The sequence below is a fragment of the Gorilla gorilla genome, chromosome 17 (assembly GCF_029281585.2).
Source record: "Gorilla gorilla gorilla isolate KB3781 chromosome 17, NHGRI_mGorGor1-v2.1_pri, whole genome shotgun sequence".
Classification (NCBI taxonomy): domain Eukaryota; kingdom Metazoa; phylum Chordata; class Mammalia; order Primates; family Hominidae; genus Gorilla; species Gorilla gorilla.
In genome coordinates this window covers 52903068-52908990 of record NC_073241.2, presented here as the reverse complement: position 1 = coordinate 52908990, position 5923 = coordinate 52903068, and the positions used below count along the sequence as shown (strand labels likewise).

The window sequence follows — 5923 nt, the reverse complement described above, 5'->3', positions numbered from 1 at the left end:
TTCATTCCCTTGGCTCAGTATGAGTAATTGTTCCCAAGTTTAGACAACTCAAAAGAAATGACACATATGCTAAAGTTAAAATTCGTTTCACTTACTCCACAATAGCACCTACTGATTTAGCTGCCTCTGCACGGAGACATGGGTGTAAGGTGGTTGTTTTAATAATATGAATTCAATGTATGGGCTAAATCCATGACTCATGCATGATGAAGAACAAATGCATCTTTGGGTTATTTCAGGTGAAAGCCACTCCCTGCACTTAGTAAGTAAGCCATACTCCTTGAAGTTGTGTATCTTCAAAATTTCTCTCCATCTTACAAGATCGTCACTAACTCAGGTTTTAGGCTAAGGAGGACTAAATGTATATAGCAAGTATTACATCCTTAATGCTTAGGTCTCTTCCTCTCCCATGGCACATCAGCCTCAGGGCAGTCTTGCTGCTGGGTTGCTCTGACACGTGACCCAGTCCCATTAATTGGGTTATTGCTTCCTTCCCGTGTGAGTTGAAGCAAGCCACTCAGTCTCTCTATGCTTCCGATCCCTCACCTGAAATAAAAAATGATGATAAAGATATTGTGAAGGTTAAATGACATAATGTATGTGAAAGTGTCTGCTGCAGGGCTGGACCTACCACCAGAGTAGAATGGTGGTTGCCAGGGACCAGGAGGTGCAGGAAATGGAGAGATGTTGGTCAAAGGCTGCAAAGTTTCGGCTACCACAGGAACAAGTTCTGGGGTTCTCATGTACAGCATGGATGGTGATGGACGCTTGGATTAATTTGACTACAGTAATCACTACACACTGTATACGCGTATCAAATCATCACGTAAAACACATTAAATATATTACATCTTTATTTGACAATAAAAAAATTTTTAAGCCGCAGTTTCTTTTCTTTTTCTTTTCTTTTTCTTTTTTTTTTTTGAGATCAAGTCTCACTCTGTCTCGCAGGCTGGAGCGCAGTGGTGTGATCTCAGCTCACTGCAATCTCTGCCTCCTGGGTTCAAGCAATTCTCCTGCCTCAGCCTCCAGAGCTGGGACTACATGTGCGTGCCACCACACCCAGCTAATTTTTTGTATTTTTTTTTAGTAGAGATGGAGTTTCACCATGTTGGCCAGGATGGTCTCTAACTTTTCACTTCGTGATCCGTCCACCTCTGCCTCCCAAAGTGCTGGGATTACAGGCGTGAGCTACCACGCCCGGCCAAGTCTCAGTTTTTTCATGTGAAAAATTTTACCCATGGCATAAGATTTGTAAATACTCTTTCCAGCCTCAGCTCCAGACCCTACAGCCACCGAGATGTTGATGCCTAAGAAGAACCAGATTGCCATTTATGAACTCCTTTTTAAGGAGGGAGTCATGGTGACCAAGAAGGATGTCCACATGTCTAAGCACCCAGAGCTGGCAGACAAGAATGTGCCCAACCTTCATGTCATGAAGGCCATGCAGTCTCTCAAGTCCAAAGGCTACGTGAAGGAACAGTTTGCCTGGAGACATTTCTATTGGTAACTTACCAATGAGGGTATCCAGTATCTCTGTGATTACCTTCATCTTCCCCTGGAGATTGTGCCTGCCATCCTATGCCGCAGCTGTCCAGAGACTGGCAGGTCTCGGCCTAAAGGCCTGGAGGCTGAGCAACCTGCAAGACTCACAAGAGGGGAAGTCGACAGAGTTACCTATAGACAGAGTGCTGTGCCCCCTGGTTGCCGACAAGAAAGCCAAGGCTGGCGCTGGGTCAGCAACCAAATTTGAGTTTAGGGGCAGATTTGGTCGTGGACGTGGTCAGCCACCTCAGTAAAATTGGAGAGGATTATTTTGCATTGAATAAATTTAAGGCCAAAAATTTTTTAAAAAAAAATCTGTGAATACTGAAGGAAGTAATAATTAGAAAGGGCCAAATGCAATGCTAATACATAGTACGCCTCCAATTAAAGCTAGTGATTGCCTTTATGTGCAGTTCTAGACACAGGTCTTGACCCACTGTGTCTGAATTTCTGTCCAGGAGCCTGCCTGGGATGCCAGTTTCTCAGAACCTGGAAGCATTCTTTACATCAGTCCTTAGAGATCCACCTGCTGGCCTCCTGTACTGGACATAGCTCACTGCTCCCCACTTTTTGACATTGCCAGAGCCCCAGGGTGTTGGAGGGCCTTTCAGGAGTTCCATGGAAGCTGTCACTGCCCTAATCTCCTCTCACCAGCTGGTCTGCCTTGATCACCCTCCCCATACTGTCTTCCCCAGATCCCCCTGGGACACTGAACCAGACTTTAGATTTCTTCATTTCCTGCTCGAAGTTTCCCAGATCCCTGCCCACTCAGTGAGCCTGACTAGCCTCATGATTGAGCAGAGTACTCTGGCCCTTAGGCCACCCGCTGAGCCCCAGCAGGCACAGGACTTGCCTAGGAAAGACTCAGGGCATGCATCCCACCCTGAGATCAGCACATTACCACTGTGTCACAATTCTGGCACCAGACCGAAGGCGGATGTTATAAGAACCACTTCGTCCAGAAGGCATGTTTGATCGTGGCTGTTCTGGGAGCTTCTGACATTTCTCCTTCCAGTGAAATCACTTGGATTTCTACCCTACTGTTTCCCACTTCTTGTTCCTTCTCCAGCCCCATTCTACTTGCTGGGGAAACCAAGAATTCTACACCTTCATAGAAGGCATCAACGCCAATCGTGCCCACTGAAGGGCTGTGGCCTGAGCTTAGTTTGACCCGCATCACTGGGACAGTGGGGGAAGGGGGAGCAGACATCCTGTAAAAGTCCAAGATTCCGTTGTACAACTTAAAAATTCCTGAGCCCCCCCCACCACACACACACACACACACACACACACACACACACACGATCATTTAATTTAAAACATACATAGACATACACAAAGATGGAGTCATGACCCCTTAGCAATTACTTTCAGGCCCCTCCAAGCCCCATGCTGGGGACCCATAGTAGCAAGTCTTTGCGGGGTGGAGGGGAGAAGGTGCTGCCTTCAGTGAAGCTGTGATAGTTGTTCTACCAGGCAATACTCCTCCCGTGAAAATAGGATGATGTCCTTTATTGTCACTTGCCCTGGGACCTCACTTGGAAGCTGGTGGCCACATGCCTTAGATTTCTGAATATGAGAAGAACCGCACAAACACAGGCTCCCAATCTCGTTAGAGGAAAGTGCCTCAGAAACTTTGGTTTCATATTTGAGAGGTTTGTGGATCCTCAGATAATCTGTGAGGATTCATTTATTCGGAAATGCTCAGTGAACACCAACAATGTGCTAGGCTCTGGACTTGGCATCGGGGCTGCCAAAAGGAGGCACACACAGCTTCTGCTCCCATGTGGCTCACCATCTGATGTTCAGCCCACTGAGGTCCCTGCAAATCTAAGCTGCCATATTACCTCTAAGCTGTGAGAAGCCCACTAAGGAAGCCTCACTGAAAGAATGAGGCTCCAGCCACATTTGAGATGTACACGATAATCTGGTATATTATATGTAGTTTGTGACATTACTATAGAATTGCCAAACAGGGCCCCAAAAGTCAAATGTTAACAAAAATGTTACTTTCTGCATTTCAGCCATGGGAGCAGGAGATCCGTTTTTGCCATAAACAAAATTAAGTTTGCATTCCACTCTTGCTCCCATGTAAAGCGGTGAGACAACTTCCATAGCACAGGAGTCTTTTTGTCCATTTTCCCTAATGATTGAACTCAGCTTTTTTGGCTTCTTGGTTTTGGCTCAATTAAAGATTAAATGAAACAAGTGCCAATTGGCAAATAATTGAGAACTAAGTCTGTGTGTACGTATCTCCTACATTTTACCCCATATGGTTTTAGCAACTTGGCAGTAAAATCTAAGGACTGGTACATCAACTAGACAGAATTCAGAGTCCCCAGTACATTCAAAGATACTGCTCTTGTGTGAATACTTGGAACCCTCAGCAGAATGTCGAAGGCAGCTTCACTTAGGAGACGCCTCCTCTGGGCCCATTCATAATAGATGCTTCTATTCCCAAGGGCCAGATTAGTGATAGGGTACTTTCCAACCATTAGCCCAGACTCTCCTTAAACAAAGGTTGGAAGCTGAGAGTTACACAATAATGCTAAATACCCAAGTGAAAATCAAACACTCAGGCAACAGCTAGATGTCTGGCCAGGGACTGAAGGCTCCTTAAGGCTGGCATTTTTACACCTGTGCCTTGTCCACTGGGTCACAAATGAGGCTCCCAGAAATCCTGCCATGTACTCAGGGCTCATCACTGCATGTTTTAAACTGCAAAGCATCTGATGGAGCAGTGCTAAGGGCAACTGACCCTAATGGAGCATCGTCCATTCCATCACTAGAGTGAAGGAAATCTAACACTTTGTTAAATCATTATGATGGATAATAAAAGCAAAATTACTAGCGCATCTGAGGCCAGGTGCACTGGCTCATGCCTGCAATCCCAACACCTTGAGAGGCTGAGGTGGGAGGATGGCTTGAAGCCAAGAGTCTAGATCCTCCTGGGCAACATAGTGAGACCCTATCTAAAAAAGAAGAAAGAAAAGAAAAGAAGGAAGGAAAAGAAAGGAAAGGAAAGGAAAGGAGGAAAGGAGACGAGGAACGAAGGAAGGAGAGAGAGAGGGAGGGAGGGAGGAAAGAAGGAAAGAAGGAAGGAAGGAAGGAAGGAAGGAAGGAAGGAAGGCAAAAATTAGCCAGCCATGGTGGTTTGCACCTAAACTTCCAGCTATTCAGGAGACTGAGGCGGGAAGATCCTTTGTGCCCAGGAATTCAAGGCTTCAGTGAGCTATGATTATGCCACTGCATACTACAGTCTGCACGACAGAGCGAGACCCTGTCTCTTAAAAAATAAAAATAAAAATAAATGAAAAGAATATACCAAAAAGCAAACAGTAAAAAAAGACCTAGATGGTTATTGGCTATTTGGAGGATCATTGGGCCATTTTGTAGAGTTCCTCCATGTCAGTGTGGGACTCCTCCTCCCCAGGGAAAAGAAGGAAGTGCAGTGGAATCTTCACTTAAAGCCAAGCCGGGACCAGCCTTCCATGGGCCAGGGCACCCTGCCAGGTGGCAACATTCGGATGCCCCACCCAAAAGAAGAGAGTGCTTCAGCAAGCAAGCAAGGATTTACAAGACTGTTAGCAGTGAACCAAAGAACAATAGAAAAATGTTAAGCAAATGAGATCCCCGCTGCAGGAAGCCTCATTTCCCGAGTAGCTGGAACTATAGCCTGGCTAATTTTTTGTATTTTTTTTTTTTAATAGAGGTAGGGTTTCGTCATGTTGCCCAGGCTGGAAGTGTAGAGGTTTTTTTGTTTGTTTGTTTTTGTTTTTTCTGAGATGGAGTCTCGCTCTGTCACCCAGGCTAGAGTGCAGTGGTGCGATCTCGGCTCACTGCAACCTCCACCTCCTGGGTTCAAGAAATTCTTCTGCCTCAGCCTCCTGAGTAGCTGGGACTACCAGTGCGCATCACCACACCCAGCTAATTTTGTGTATTTTTAGTAGAGATGGGGTTTCACCGTGCTGCCCAGGCTGGTCTCAAACTCCTGAGCTCAGGCAACCCTCCCTCCTGGGCCTCCCAAAGTGCTTGGATTACAGGGGTGAGCCACCGTAGAAGAGTAATAAAAGAATATTTTTTCTTGGATGGTAGAATTTCAGGGTTCCAAAAGATGCTTTCCATCTTAGGGTTTTCAATGATGCTAAAAAATTGGGCGGCAGAACTTTACACATCGTCTAGTTTCCTCTGGTTTTCAATGTGCCTCGCCGGGTGTGTGTCATTACAATAAGCAGAAATGCCTTTAGTGAAGGCTGGCTGAGTAGAGTTATTTTTAATAATAAAAATGAAAATCTACGTAAAGGTTTTATAAAAGAAGAAAGGTTGAATAAATTATAGTATATGCAATATAACTGCAGCCATAAGAGATGGATTTTGC

General features: G+C 45.4%; 1 pseudogene; it reads left to right on the top strand.

Moving 5' to 3' along the window:
- The first annotated feature begins 1300 nt into the window (after window positions 1-1300).
- Window positions 1301-1801, top strand: LOC101132186 (small ribosomal subunit protein eS10-like; annotated as a pseudogene).
- Window positions 1802-5923: the final 4122 nt, after the last annotated feature.